Here is a 16,380-nt window from a genome sequence, read left to right on the forward strand (position 1 = left end):
GCAAAAGTCTTTTAGGCCTAGCCCTTGTTTAGTTGGACTCCAAAATCCAAAAAGTTGCTACAGTACCTGTCACATCGAATGTTTGCAGCCCGTGCATGGAGCATTAAATATAGACGAAAAGAAAAACTAATTGCACAGTTTGGTGGGAAATTGCGAGACGAACGTTTTAAGCCTAATTAGTCAATGTTTGGACACTATTTGCCAAATAAAAACCAAGGTGCTACAGTAGCCCCAAAATCCAAATTTCGCGAACTAAACAAGGGCCTACTATTGAAGCAGTTGGGTCAGCTCATGATTGGCGCAATTGATGGGGTGAGCCAGCTCCTGGTTGTTGGCTACCTCTTTATTTGGTACTTAGAAATCCTTATGTTTGTGTGAACAAAATTTAAATGAACAGCATAAGTTCCTATATTCATGGGTGGAGTGAGTAGGTGAGACTATACATTTGGAATGCAAGCATACTGCAAATATTATGCAGAAACAAGGGCTACGTGTTCCAAACTAGATAAAAAGGTTTGGGTCTCACATAATTGTCTCTCAACAACTTGTATGTGCCTTTTCTTATCGTGTGTGTATCTTGTTTTGAAGTATATATAAGGACATTTTAATATAGCCTTTTCGTGACTCGTCCAAAGTGGCATGAGCTTTGCCTTTCTATTAAGACCCGGACGTTGGTAAAAATCCCTGAGCGAAAAACTGATGAAACAGAAGATTGCACGGTAAAAATGGACCATTGATCTCCCCTGCTGGTGCCAATGCACCATGATGAAGAACTTTTTTTATACTACTAAACTGAGATTTTACCATATACTCCCTCCATCCCAAATTATAAGTCATCCCAGGAATTTTGGAGAGTCAAATTAAAGCACCGCAAGTTTGACCAAAATTATAGAAAGAATTATAAAGATTTATGATATCAAATAGATATACTATGAAAATATAATTAATGAAGACCTAATGATACTTAGTTGGTATCATAAATGCTATTACCTTATCATATAAATTTGGTCAAACTTTAGATGCTTTGACTCTACAAGATTCTTGGAACGACTTATAATTTGGGATGGAGAGAGTAATCCTTTATGTTTTTTTATGTGTTAGAGAGTATTGCACCAGGGCAATATTAGTGCTAGCTTCACCCCCGAAGGTCCCTGACACAGTTTAGCGGAGGAGCAATGCACATGTGAAGCGTAGAATGACAGGATAAAAGGTGAAAACTATGCTTATCTAGAGCAAGAGAATTCTTCGAATCCTCTTTTTGAATTGTCATAGTTCATGCAAAGTTCTATGAAACTATTGCCATTCAAGTATGCCGATAGTTGTCTTACAAGGTGCATGGATAGCATGGAAAAGGGACACACGATCAAAGAAACTATGAAACTTGAACTACACAAAAAAAAAAAAAAAAACTACAGTGAATAGAAATTTAGGCCTTATTAAGCAGTCCCATTTATTGAAGAAACATTTCTGGTGGAAAACCGATTCTAATTGTCTTGGGAAGCAGGTTTTTGTGGTTTATAGGATGTGGTAGAGTCCAGGAAACATTTTTAGTTTTGACATTGGATCTCTAATTCATTTGGTAGGGATTATGTGAAGGTTTGAAAAATCATTACCAAACTAGGCCTTAGTTTGCACATAGCCACTAATTAAGATTCTCTTTGACAGAGAGTTGAGAATATGTTTAATTTCATATATACCTTCAGTCCCATATTGATAAGCGTATCTTATGCGAGGAAAAGTCAAATTTTATCAACTTTGACTAACAATTATTCACATTATACACAAGTTTAGGGTATAAAATTTGCATCAATAGATTTGCATTTGGAGTACACCCATTAGGTGATATTGGTTCTTTAGCAAATGACAATATATTGGAAGATAAATTAAGGATCAAAAATTGTTTTATTTGACTTTTTTTGTAATCAAAATACCTCATAATTTTGGGATGGAGATTACATTCTTCTACAAACTTGACAAATATACTAGGAAAAGCATTTCAAGAATGTACCACACAACTAAATGTGAACCACAACAAAATTTAAAGAGTTAAATACATCAGCGGCCTCTAAACTTGTCTAAGAAGTGTCAATTGGGTCCACAAACTTTGAAAACACATTCACTATTACCAAATCCATTTTTTGAGTCAGTCAATGAGATTTCCAGAGGCGAGGGATATTTCCTTCTTTGGTTTAACTTCACTGGAAATCCCGATTTCCAGAGGCAATAAAAATGCCAGCCTATGAAAATAGGTTTAAAAAACAAACAAAAATGAACCCACCGATGAGCCCATTTCTAAGACCGTCATCGAGCCCGCTAAGCCCACCATGCGCCGCGCCCTAGATTTGTAGCTCCGGCGCCGCACCCTGGATCTGCATCCCTTGGTCAGGACACCGCTGCCCGCCGGTGCTCCACCGCCGCGCACAGGATGTTTGTCGCAATCGCTCCACCGCTGCCGCCATGCTCCACCACCGCTAGGGCTCCGCCTTAGCAACCCAGATCTACAGCCCTCGGTCGGTCCACCATCATGCCCTCTACCCTTGGCTGGGCCACCGCTAGGGTGTTGGGGAGCCACCATGTTGTGTGTGCTCGTCTTCCTCTACCACTGGGTCGTCGCCGCAACCAACAGAACAGAGAGAGATTAGGGGAGAGAGAAAGGGGGTGAGGGAAGACACGAGGACATGGTGGACCCTAGCTTGCTCCGTGTGTTGCCGCCATAGCCGGAGGCGATGCCGAGTCAGAGGAGGGGCAGCTTATGTTGGGGATGGCCGCTGTAGCCAAAGGGAAGCGCCGATCGGAGGAGCTCGAAAGAGGAGGGTCGACGTCTGTTGGGGCAGTGGTAGGGAGGTGCAGGTGGGTGGGATGGGTTTCTGAAATGACAACCGAGTTGGATGGATTTCTAAAGCAACTGGGGGTTTTCTGATGTTATATACTGCGAGGTTGACACCCCGAGCTGAGATGGGCCTAGTAGGCTGTAACACCTGAGCCCGTTAGAAGCCTGTAGTAGTTGTGTCGTTGACCCATGTGGCACATGAGTAGTTGTAGTAGTTGGTGGTTTTAGTACCGCCTTGGAAGTTTAGGAGGGTGAGGGACAACTTATAATCCTTGTCATTTCAAACGTAGCACCTCCGGGTTAACCCTTTTACACGAAGCGAGGACGAAAGTATAAGAGAGGTGCTACGCATATGCAGACATTTCCATGAGAAGAGCTAGGCCATTATGTAGTTTTTAGATGCAAGGTGTTACATTCTACCCCTTAAAAGAGTTTGTCATCGAATTCCTCTAGATCAAACCATATGGAAAATAAAGATACTGATAAAACACGACACATATATGATAAAAATCAATGAAAGAGGGGGACTGCCTCTGAACATATATGATAAAAAATCAATGAAAGAGGGGGACCGCCTCTGAAAATGAGCACTATTTTCAGAGGCGGACGTCTTAAGAGGCTGACAACACATATATGATACAAAAAGATCAATGAAAGAGGGGGCCGCCTCCGAAAATGAGCACTATTTCCAGAGGCGAACATCTTAAGAGGCTTGCCTCTGTTAATCAATTCATAGAGACGAGCTTTTTTGGACTGCCTCCTAAAATGGATTGGGTGTCTCCGAAATTGATTATATATTTTGGGAGACACCAAAATTTCTTGTTCGCCTCTTCAAATAAAAATGGCCTGTCTCCTGGAATCATTTTTATAGTAGTGATTTCTAGGTCCCTAAACTTGTTAAGTGGTGCACCACACATCTCTAAACTTGTAAAATGGTCAACCGTAGGTTCATTATTGGACCATATTGACCATTGCAATGCATTACATAACAAGTTTACGGACCTAGAAAATAGACCTAAGTGGCATCCCTTGACAAGCTCGGGGACCATCCATGCATTTTATAACTTAAATTTAAAATATAAATGGCAAGCATAAAGTTTGCTTCTCTGCTTGAATCATATTCTTGTTCTTAATTGTGTCATTTGCTACAAACCTTGTGCCTCGGCCCCCTTGGGAGTTGGAATTGAGGCAAGTATTTCATGGACCGGACTAAGAAAAAGGTCAATTCCTTTCGGATTGAAAATCTGTACATAGGTCGTCACAAGGCTATGGAAAAAGTCCTCCTAACCTCCCTTAACTATTGGGATAATCTGATTTACCTCCTTCAACTACAAAACCAGATGTTTGTGCTCCTCAAACTATTGAAATCGATTTACCCCCTTGAGCCGTTTTGAAAGCGATTTTTGTTGACATGGCGCCACGTTAGCCACGGGGGAGGTAAATTGGACTTTCACAAGGAGGTCAACTAGACTTTAGAAAAAAAATGTAGAAATATTTTTTAAAAAAGTATCTGACTACGGGGAGTGGGAGCAGCCCCCTCCTCCGGCCTGGCGCACAGGGCCCGACCCCCTCCTCCAACAGCGACGTGCGAGGCCAGTCCCTCTGGCAGAGGCACGCCAGACTGGGGCTTGTGAATCCAGCGGCGATGGTCCGCAGAATCATCATTTGTGTTCAAAATGACATGATGTCAATATTTTACCTATAATGAATTGTATTCTGCTACAAGAATTTTCAATGAGAAAAACATAATGCCACAATTTGGGCCCTCTGCTTATCAATGCCAGCTCTGTTCCATGGGGAAGGTTAGCTATTGTTTTAGTGTCTAATGTTGTTTTCTATATTTGGCAATGTACACTTATTGTCTTCTGTGTTCTCTTTATTTCACACTATCTACTTACTGTACACTTATTGTATTTTGTGTTCTCTATATTTTTTAAGAAGGAAAAAGAATTCTATTAACTGTTGGCTGGGCCCAAATCGGTAGCCACCAAATCAGAAAAAGTAGCAGAAACTTCATCAGGCCAAAGCAAGACACCGCTTGGCCCTAACTGCACACCTATCTTAGCACGTTGTCTGCTACTGAATTACATATTCTTGGATTATACAAACCCACACACACACAAATTATGTGATCATAAAGATTTTTTATTATCTGAAACATGACTCCATTTGATGTAAGTCCAACAATGACAATGTTAGCATCATCTTCAGGTTTATTGCATCTGTCTCCATTTCTATTCGTGCCATGCTTGCATTTGTAACGAACGACAAAGCATGAAGAGCTGGTGTCGTCTCGGCTTGGAGGGCATCCATGCAATGATCAATTTTCCCCGCTCTCAAACCAAGCACTTGACCATGTTCATGATAATGAAACCCCATCCATCCTCTCCTTTGTCCTCCCAAAAAGAACATCAATGTTAATCTTTGTAAAATCAGGAGCAGGTGTTGACGGTAGTTAACATTCATCACAAACTGTCAATATAACTTGCATAAATGATTAAAATGGATCACCACTGTAGACTTAGGAGTTTAAACTGACAAATTCCATGAGTTTTGGTGAATCTGTGTTTTCAGCAGGATTTAATCAGAAAACCGCCAAGAAGGACCTATTCGTCAAAGGAAATCTCAGAATTTCACCGCGTAACCGACGTGGGAAGACTTTAGAAGAGTCCATGAGGCTCTCCACCAAAGCGGAGGCCAAGCCATTACCGGCCCCACATGTAGGCCGCCCGGCCCCTAGGGGTCCCACCTATCATCCTCATTGATATGTCGGTTCTCCACCGCCTCCTAGGATGCATCTACGCCATTTATTCAAATTGGTTTGATCCAAGGGCTCAGGATTGACGCTCTGGCCTATATATACCTACCTGCACCCCCCTTAGGGCATGCCTCATTTGATCCTAAGAGCTGAGAAGTTAGAAACCCTAATTCATATGTCCACCAGGATCAGGGCTAGCAATCAAAAGAAGATTAGTCATTGATAGGATCTAGTCTTGTACTAGAGATAGATAGATGGAGTGAGAGGGAAGAGTTTTGGAGGAGTCCCGACCTGTCGGTGCTCTTTCTATGGCTTGTACCCTGGCAGAATAAAGTTCTTCTTAAGCTTGCTTCTGAGATTTCTCTGGTAATCGACTTCTAATTCACGTAAGCATCGTGTTCATATTATTTTTTAGGTTTGCGACTCTCTTTTAAGTACTTTAATCCTTGTAGCTCCTTGGTTAAAGTAGTATTTGTAGTGTAAGCGTGGTGCTTAGACTCGGTTACTCGTCAATGTACCCTATTTTCTGGATTGGTGGTAACTCGCGAGGGTGACTCTTATAGCCTCGTTGAATCCTCTATAGTCCACCTTCCGTTAGTAGGCCTAGCAGGACTTTGTTATTATAGAAAACATACTCAGCTTGTGTTTTCTTTAGTAATATCCCAAGAATTGAATAATAGAAGACAAAGCATACCGAAGTTAGAACTAGAAGACCTTAGCAGTCTCCTCTATGCTCCTATTATCTAGCCTTGATTGTGAAGTTGGATTAAGTTAGTATTGGTTATTCTCACCCCCGTTTCTTTGGGTTCGATATAAAACTGGGTTACTCTCGGTGAAGTGCTACAACAGTATAATATCTATGCGCTTGCGGATTATTTTGTGTGCATTAATTTATACCAACAAGTATTTTTGGCGCCATTGCCGGGGAACGGTTGCTAAGTTAACTTCGAGTCTAGCTTAACCTTGTATTGTACTTTTATCCTTTTATCTTTTCTTTCCTTTTTACCATGGATGTAGAATCCACCCCTATCTATCAATATGGTGCACCCACGGGCACAAGCCTACAGCCACAAGAATATTCAAAGCCTATCCTAACACTTTGCTATGAGCTACGCCCGCGATTAATCAACATGGTTCAGGATCAACCCTTTTCAGACGAAGGTGATGAAAACCCCTATTCTCAATTAAATGAGTTTGAGCAAACCTATGCATGCCTACGCATTGAGGGCATGTCTGATGAAACCTTACAATGGAAGCTTTTTCCCTTCTCTTTGATGGGAAAAGCTAAACGTTGGTACAATCTCACCACTAAGAGTAGACAAGGAGATTAGGAAGTCTTGTGCTCTAGCTTTTTCTTGCAATTCTTTTCCATCTCCAGGGTAGTCAGACTTCGTTTAAAGGTTCTATCTTTTAGACAAAAGAAAAAAGAATCTCTAGGCGTGGCATGGTAACACTTTATTACTCTCATTAAAACTGGTCCTAACCTTGCCATTCAAGACCCTATTCTTCTTCAACACTTTTATATGGGTTTTAATAGGAAAACCTCGAGACGTCTTAATACGGCCTCAGGAGGCTCGTTCTTGCATGTCTCCTCCAATATGGGGAGAAGCATTCTTACTAAAATCATAGATGACGCCCCTGAAGAAGTAGAAGAGAAGCCATTAGAGGAGGAATCCCAGATAGCTGAATCTAAATCCATAAAAAAACCCATCACCAACTTCAACTATCTTAGATCTTGAACCACCAGAAAAGAAGAAAACTCTAATTTCGAATTTTATGCTTGAATTTGAGGATGAACTTTTTGATGAATATGGAAATACCACAAATTACCATACTATGAGGAGACCCCAGAAGTCTAGGAAATCATCATTGCTTGAAGAACCTTTAGACCCTTCTGAGGAAGCTTTTCTTAAAAAGACTACAAAAGAGCTAGTGTCTATTATAAGTAATGAATGGTTAAAAGAATCAGAGCTTTCCTCTGATGTGATTTGCTTAGATTCACCTTCTATTTCCATTCGTTGCCAAATTAATAATGCTCCTTTCGATGCTCTTTACAATCCAGTTGTAGGTGCTAACATCATGTCTGCATCTTTTGCTCATGATTTATTGAAACACATGCCATTAACCCCAACAACAAAGTTATTGAAAGGTCTTTTAGGACACATTCTCCCAAGTTTGGGAATATTTTATGTCCTTCCTATTTAGGTAAAAGGAACTAAAGTTCATCTGAACTTCTATATCTTTGATATTATGGAGTTTGACCTGTTGATAGGACAACCAATTGAAAAGCTTATCCAAGAAGGACAAACAAGGAAGTTGAATATAAGACTTGGGAAAAACTTTAAGCTTTCCATACCCATTACTCATTCTCTAAATGCTGAGACTGAGCCAATTCTCGAGGAAGACCCAATGGAAGAGGTTAAGGCTACATCTCTTGATGACTTGATCGAACCCAACCTTAAAGATGATGCCCAAATCTTCATTGAAGAGGATGAAATCCTATAGACCCTGAACCTCTAGATGAATTACTGGAACCACCTAAGCCCTCCATTGAGTTTAAACCCCTACCTTCTGGTCTTAGATATGCTTTTCTCAATAATGATCAGGATTCTCCTGTAATCATAAGTGATAAACTCTCTAAGGAAGAATCCCTCCGCTTGCTAACTGTCTTAGAAAAGCATCATTCTGCTTTTTGCTACTCACTCCAAGACCTTAAGGGAATTAGCCCTGCTCTTTGCACCCATCGCATCCCTACATATTCTGATTGTATACCTTCTAAGGAGCCCCAGCGTGGCTTAATAATGCAATGAGAGAGGTTGTTAAGAAAGAGGTTTTGAAACTCCTGCACATCGGGATCATCTATCATGTGCCACATAGTGAGCGGGTAAGCCCTGTTCAAGTTGTGCCTAAAAAGGGAGGCATGACTGTAGTTAAAAATGAAAAGAATGAATTAATCCCCCAAAGAAACGTCACTAGATGGCGGATGCGCATAAATTACCGAAAACTTAACAAGACAACAAAGAAAGATAACTTTCTGTTGCCCTTCATTGATGAAATATTAGAGCGACTGGCGAACCACTCTTTTTTCTGTTTTCTTGATGGGTATTCAGGTTACCACCAGATTCTGATCCATCCAGATGACCAAAACAAAACAACCTTTACATGTTCATATGGAACTTATGCTTATCGTAGAATGTCTTTTGGATTATGTAATGCTTCAACTTCTTTCCAAAGATGCATTATGTCTATATTTTCTTATATGATTGAAGAAATCATGGAAATTTTCATGGATGACTTTTCTGTTTATGGAAAAACTTTTGATGATTGTCTTGAAAATTTAGATAAGGTTTTGCAAAGATGTGAAGAAAAACACTTAGTCCTTAATTGAAAAATGTTATTTCATAGTTAGAGAAGGCATAGTGCTTGGACACTTGGTGTCTGAACGAGGGATTGAGGTAGATAGAGCTAAAATTGAAGTAATCGAACAGTTACCTCCTCCCGTAAATATCAAAGGGATCCGTAGTTTTCTTGGTCATGCTGGTTTTTACCGCCGCTTTATAAAAGATTTTTCACACATTGCTAGACCACTTAGAAATCTTTTGGCTAAGGATGTTCCCTTTGAATTTGATGATGCGTGCTTGAAATCTTTTAATATTCTTAAGAAAGCACGCATCTTTGCACCAATCATTCAACCCCCTGATTGGTCACTACCTTTTGAAATTATATGTGATGCTAATGATTATACTGTGGGGGCAGTTTTGGGACAAACTAAAGATAAAAAAGCATCATGCAATTGCTTATGCTAGCAAAACTTTGACAGGACCTCAACTTAATTATGCAACAACTGAAAAAGAGCTCCTAACTGTTGTTTTTGCTATTGATAAGTTTAGATCTTACTTAGTAGGAGCTAAGGTGATTGTTTATATTGATCATGCTACTTTAAAGTATCTGCTTACTAAGAAAGATGCTAAACCTGGACTGATACGATGGATTTTGCTACTCCAAGAATTTAATTTAGAAATAAAAGATAAAAAAGGAGTAGAAAATTCGGTTGCCGATCACTTGTCTAGAATGTAGTTTGAGAATTCATAGGATCTGCCCATCAATGATTCTCTACGGGATGACATGCTCTACAAGGTCTCCAAATCTGACCCCTGGTACACAAATATTATTAATTTTATGGTTGCAGGTTATGTATCACCAGGGGAAAACAAAAGGAAGCTCATCTATGAAAGTCGTCTCCACATATGGGATGAATCGTACCTCTTCAAAGTCTGCTCTGACGGCCTACTTAGAAGATGTGTACCGGCAAAGGAAGGCATCAAGATTATCGAACGATGCCACTCATCACCATATGGAGGACATTATGGGGCATTCCGCACTCATTCGAAGATCTAGCAAAGTGGATTCTTTTGGTCAACCATGTATGAAGACATGAAAGACTTCATCATGAGATGTGGAGCATGTTAGAGGCATGGGAATATCAATTCAAGAGATGCCATGCCATTCACCAACAACCTTTAGATAGAGCTCTTCAATGTCTGGGAAATTGACTACATGGGACCGTTTCTAAAATCAAAAGGATATGAGTACATCTTGGTGGCAGTTGACTATGTCTCCAAGTGGGTTGAAGCTATACCATGTAGAGCTGCTGATGCAAAGAACTCCAAGAAGATGTTTGAAGAAGTAATATTTCTAAGATTTGGAGTTCCAAGGATGGTGATTAGTGATGGAGGCACTCACTTCACTGACAAGAACTTTCACAACTACTTGTCAAGACATGGGATCCATCACAACGTCGCTACTCCATATCACCCTTAGACAAGTGGCCAAGCAGAAACATCAAATAAATAAATCAAGAACATTCTGCAAAAGACAGTCAACGAGATGGGAACTGCATGGAAGGATAGACTACTCGATGCACTATTGGCCTACAGAATGGCTTATAAAACACCATTGGGGATGTCACCATGTCAACTGTTCTATGGAAAGACCTGCCATCTACCTATTGAGCTAGAATTCAAAGCTCACTGGGCCATCAGGCCATGGAATATGGACTTTAAAGCCACAGGAACCAAGAGAAAGATGCAACTCTCTAAGCTTGATGAATGGCGTGAAAAAGCATATCACAACTCCAAGATTTACAAGGAGAGAACGAAAAGATGGCATGATAAGAGGATCAAGAATAAGAAGTTCGCCCCTAGGAGATAAGGTATTACTTTTTAATTCCAGGGTTAAATTATTCAGGCATGGAAAACTTCGGAGCAAATGGGAAGGACCATTCAAGGTGATAAGCACTTCGTCGCATGGAGCGGTAACACTTCAAAACGACAAAGGTACATTATTTAAGGTAAATGGCCATCGTCTCAAGATCTTTCTAGAACCTTAAAAACCACCTAAGGATTTGGATGAGGTAGATTTTCTGATTTTACCATAAATTACACCACTGCCATCCTCTGTAACATTTCGTAACATGAAAATATACTTTTCGGGATTAGATAGGAGTTAGAAACCACCACGAGAAAAATCACCCCGAGACCCCAACATGTGGGGCCGGCCGGCCCCACCTAGAGGCCGCCTAGCCCACTGTCAGCGCCTCTCGTGTACCATTAATTCTCTCATGTCTTCTAGATCCTTCCTCTTCGTAATCTCATAGTTTTTCAACGCATTCTATTTTTCCTCATTACGAGACCTCATATGGATAGATCTTGACCCCTGCTACAAGTGGAACCCCCCTATATAAATGAGCCCCTGCCGGCTTCCATTGCCATCCCATCAAAGCTTTCTCTTCCAACAGCAATAAAGCTCTTCTTCTCTCTAGTTCCTATGGCCGACAAGCAAATCATCCCCCTATGGAGCTGACCTAAACAAGAAGCCCGACTGCTTGCGCTGACCATAGTTCCACCAAAAGTTACCCCCGGTTGCTCAAATCAATCCTACTATGCCCAAGCCATTTGCTGCCCACTAATCGCTCTACCGCCGCCACTGCTATGTCTTGAAGGAAAGCCTCTCCAACAAGAGCCAAAGCTAGACGGCCAGAAGCTTTTGAAGGTGATGAAGGAAATCAACCGTCTTCCGCCGAAGGATCATGAGGTGCTGATTGGACTAAAGACCAATAAATTTGGAGATGTTACCTGTCCAAAATATATGTCGGTCACCCCTCGTACCACCATTGATGGAGTTCGGGCTATGCCAGAGCAGATCAAGGTTGTTCCACCCAAGAGGAAGGTGCCATCACCACCTATTCTAGAGGTTGAGAAGCATCCAAGGATGACCGTTGCTCTCTTAGAAAAAAGATTAAAGATCTGAGCGATGTTATCTATGCCTTAGAGCAAAGGATCGACGAGGAACATGTCTACCGCAAGAGTCTACAACACGATTTAAACACTTTGAATCATTTTGTTGCTAAAATTAAGAAGTGAGAATTAGGTAGTCATTTTGATAAGGCATGAGTGTTAGGTTAAAGTGTGTGATATCATGTGTTTAGGTTTGTCGCTTAGCTCAGATGGTAAAAAGATTGTGTTAGGTTAGTTAAAGTTTGTGCTTAGTTTGTGCTTGTGTAATAAAGTGCCTTATTGAAGTTAATGGAGTCGTATTATTACCTGCTCTCTATTTCTTTTGGATATGTGTTTGTCTCCACATGTTGTGGAGAAAGTTGTATAGGAAACAAGTGTGGGGGAGACACACCACAACAACAAGACATAATTTAATCACGGAAATCACAAAATTCAAAAAAGTAATGAGTCAAGAACCACGTACGATGAAGCGGGCCTCGAGTAGACCCTAGAGTGGGCCGCCCAGCCTCCTCTATGGGCCGCCTAGCCCATCACTATGCTGCCTCACCCTGAGCTTTGTCCACGGTCAGGTTTGTAGCCATACACTATATTTTTACCTGTTTTGCTTTTCGTTTCGAATTAAATTGAAAGTTCTTTGATAAAACAATTTAAAACATGAGGAAAGGTTATTTCAATCATGACTTAAGGATAGACTCACATAATACTTTTCCTAGAAGTCATGCTACCATTGGGAACTTATTATTAGGGACCCCATGTCACTTAAGTTGTTGTGGAATGAGATATAGTAGAATAATGAAAGCTTGATTCTTGATGTCTTATTATTAGAGAATTTTATTTCAAAAAAGTAAAATGAATAGCTACACCTCTCCTTTGTGGTAAGTAATGTCCTACAAGAGCCATACATGATATATAGACTAGGGAAACCCTTCTACATATACTACTTGTATTTGTGTTGAGTTTGGTCAAACCTTATGACCCTTGTTGAGAAACTTATCGTGCTCTCAAGATTAAGATCACATACACTCCACATATACCTGCTGCTCCTACACTGGGAGTACGCAACAATATGTTTTTCATCCACCCAAAAATGTTCTACTCCTACACTAGGAATAGACACAAAAATATATTTGTTAGGATCAATGCTCCAAGTTCTTGTAAATGTATCTTTTGAAAAGTTTCAATCGCAGAAAAAGAGGCATGGGCTATGCAAAAGTTATTCATGGAAAGAAAGAGAGAGAGAAAAGAAATGAAAAAAATAGACAAGTGTCCAAGATATCTAAAACAATGGGTTCTCAGATGCCCGCCTGAAAAAAAGAGATGAATAAGATAGTCCATGTTTTCTTGCAAAGTATTTTTAAGTTTCAAACAAGAAAGATATGTTTCAATGAGCATAGTAGAATTAGGTTAGCCACCATATATATATCCACACACATGCACATCTTGATCTAAGAGTATGACATTTTTTCCTTGGATCCTTGTTTTGACTTTACAATATATGCAATGCAAATATGTTCTCACATTTATCCCTACCGGAGCTCCACATAAAAGCTTTAAAAAGTAGGCAAGCAGAAGGCAAGTCATTGATGCCTTGGTGAGGATCCAAAAATACTACATATATAGAGTGATTTGAGAGTACTACAAGAGGAGAAGGTAGGCTATGTTTTGTTTCAAAAATCTTAAATGTTTCTCCAATTGACTTGACTGAACGAAGAAGGTAGGCTATGTTTTGTTTCAAAAATCTTAAATGTTTCTCCAATTGACTTGACTGAACGAAGATGCTGATCTGTTTCAAGCTGTTTCATTCTTCAACCGCACAAAGTTTCATGGTAGACACTTTGAATCCCACAGTACAAGTATGACTAGGAATAGTTTTATGTTGATGTCTTATCCCAAAGTTATGTCTTAAGTAATCCATCCTTTTATCAAGGATGAGTAAAAGCCTAAGTGTGGGGGAGTTTATTGACGGTAGTTAACATTCATCATACACCATAAATATAACTTGCATAAATGGTTAAAATGGATCACCACTGTAGACTTAGGGGTTTAAACTGACAAATTCCATGAGTTTTGGTGAATCTATGTTTTCAGCAGGATTTAATCAGAAAACCACCAAGGAGGACATATTCGTCAAAGGAAATCATGGAATTCCCCCGCGTAACCAACGTGGGAAGACTCTAGAAGACTCCAGGAGGCTCTCCACCGGAGCAGAGGCAAAGCCACTGCCATGTGGGTCTGGTCGAGGCCGCCCAGCCCCTGGGGGTCCCACTTGTCATCCTTGTTGCTATGTCGGTTCTCCACCGCCTCCTAGGATGCATCTACACTGTTTATTCAAGTCAGTTTGATCCAAGGGCTCAAGATTGATGCTCCGGCCTATATATACCTGCCTACACCCCCTCAGGGCATGCCTCATTTGATCCTAAGAGCTGAGAAGCCAGAAACCCTAATTCATATGTCCACTAGGATTAGGGCTAGCAATCAAGAGAAATTAGTCCTTGATAGGATCTAGTCTTGTATTAGAGATAGAGAGATAGAGTGAGAGGGAAGAGTTTTGGAGGAGTCTTGGCCTGTCGGTGCTCTCTCTATGGCTTATACCCTGGTGGAATTAAGTTTTTCTTGAGCTTGCTTCTAAGATTTCTCTAGCAATCGACTTCTAATTCAAGTAAGCATCTTGTTCATATTATTCTTTAGGTTTGTGACTCTCCTTTGAGTACTTTAATCCTTGTAGTTCCTAGGTTAAAGTAGTATTCATAGTGTAAGCGTGGTGCTTAGACTCGGTTACTCGTGGATGTACCCTATTTTTTGGATCGGTGGTAGCTCGCAAGGGTGACTCTTATAGCCTCATTGAATCCTCTGTAGTCCACCTCCCGTTAGTAGGCCTAGCAGGACTTTATTATTATAGGAAACATACTCTACTTGTGTTTTCTCTAGTAATATCCTCAGAATTGAATAATAGAAGACAAAGCTTACCGAAGTTAGAACTAGAAGACCCTTGCAGTCTTCTCTATGCTCCTATTATCTAGCCTTGATTGTGAAGTTGGGTTAAGTTAGAATTGATTATTCTCACCCCTGTTCCTTTGGGTTCGATATAAAACTAGGTTACTCTCGGTGAAGTACTAGAACGATATAATATCTGTGCACTTGTGAATTATTTTATGTGCATAAATTTATACCAACAGCAGGTCGGCACCATGGTGCACCATGGTTCGACTTGTGGTTCCTTCCTTGTATGAACATGTTCTATGTCACTGAAATCGGTATAATGGTGATGTATTCTGCCCGCCACATACCCCGGTTGTTTCACATCTTCTCCTACATTGACATTGTTTCTAGAGCACCAGAGCATCCAAAGGGTGATGATAGCTCGTAGCTGTGTCTCGACACTATCTACCTACTGTCTTTTCTTGTTTATGCAAAAGTATTTTTAGTCTCTTATCATAGTCTATGATAAAGTGCAAGAGAAGTTTGAGGAATAAAAGGAAAGTGTTTTGAGGAATTTTAGTTCCTCAAAGTCACACATAAAATTTGAAGTCTACTTGGGAGATCAACTCAAGAGTATGCTTGTTTTCACTTTTCTGCCATTCTCTAATTTTTTTTCTAAGGTTTGTCTGATTTTGATGTTGCATCTGATAGTCCTGCTTGGTAATTCTAATTCAAAAAATGATATTTATATCTATAGAGGGCTTCATTTGAATGTCCTAGCATAAGTGTTTTATATAATTTAAAACTTTGTAGTTGTAGGTTTCAAAAATGAGAAAGGGGATTATCCACATATGCTCGATATCGGATTGTAGTGGAGTAAGTGGAAGCAATAAGTCACATTGTAAAGCAAGACATTTCGCTAATTCCAAAGCTATTCAGTGAATAACATGTGTTAAAGGTATGTGTCTATTGGACCCAACGGCTATCCAATCATGGTAGACTTCATTGCGGTTGCTAAAGGCATAGGCCAAAATTTTGACACTAACCAAGAAATTGTGCACAAGTATGGTTTTTTACTAAGCAAGTTGTGAATCACTAAGGTATGCTAATTAACTGTTGACTCTGGTATTATAACCTATAGAATTCTGTCTTTGGCATTTGAATATGCAAATGACTATTATAGTGTGCAAATGGTGTTGAACTACCAATTCATGACGAGCTAAGACTCTGGTATTATAACCTATAGAATTCTATCTTTGGAATTTGAATATGTAAATGACTATTTGATGAGGACATGACACCCATGCATATGACCATGTTTTTCACATGGTATGAAGGGGTAGGAGGCTAGCAAGGGTGTCCAAGTCAAGAAGGAGGTCTGAGGCTAATTCGGTTCGAGTCCCCGAGGTGGAGGCCCAAAGCAACTCAAGTTCGAGTCTGTCTCGGCCTCTAGGACCAGTCTGCCTTAAACTGGTCACCCAGGACGCATCCGGACTCCGTTTTCAACAATCCACATATGGTTGGACAACTAATTTGATAAGAAAGCCAATCCAAGTGGTTTCATGTCAAAAGACCTT

Source organism: Miscanthus floridulus, chromosome 10, assembly GCF_019320115.1.
Source record: "Miscanthus floridulus cultivar M001 chromosome 10, ASM1932011v1, whole genome shotgun sequence".
NCBI lineage: Eukaryota > Viridiplantae > Streptophyta > Magnoliopsida > Poales > Poaceae > Miscanthus > Miscanthus floridulus.